The sequence below is a fragment of the Sinocyclocheilus grahami genome, unplaced genomic scaffold (genome assembly GCF_001515645.1).
Source record: "Sinocyclocheilus grahami isolate Dianchi unplaced genomic scaffold, SAMN03320097.WGS_v1.1 scaffold15402.1, whole genome shotgun sequence".
NCBI lineage: Eukaryota > Metazoa > Chordata > Actinopteri > Cypriniformes > Cyprinidae > Sinocyclocheilus > Sinocyclocheilus grahami.
In genome coordinates, this window is record NW_015515739.1 from 37 (window position 1) to 439 (window position 403).

The following is a 403-nucleotide window of genomic DNA, read 5'->3' on the forward strand; positions in this document are numbered from 1 at the left end:
TCACAGTATACGGTATTGCACTGAATTACAAAAACAGGCTGAAAAGATCAACAAACTTCAGTGTTATTCTATTAAAAACAAGTTCAACAACTTAAAAAAAGAACTTGAACATTTACATTTAAAAAGAACTTGAACATTTAAATAAAGCATTGCATAATAAATATGTATAGAGTAAACAAATGTTTCAAACTGATTAAAGTGCAAAAGAACAGAAAACAATTGTAACCAATATCAAGATCTTTTCTGGCTTGCATGTTTTAGTCCAGTTAGAAATGTGTAAACAAATGATTCAAAATAAATATTAAGTATTTAAATAAATATTAAGCATTTTCATGTAGCTCGTCCGCTGTCTTTGCTCAAGACCATTACGAAAAGCTGAATACATTTTTATGTTGCATACACA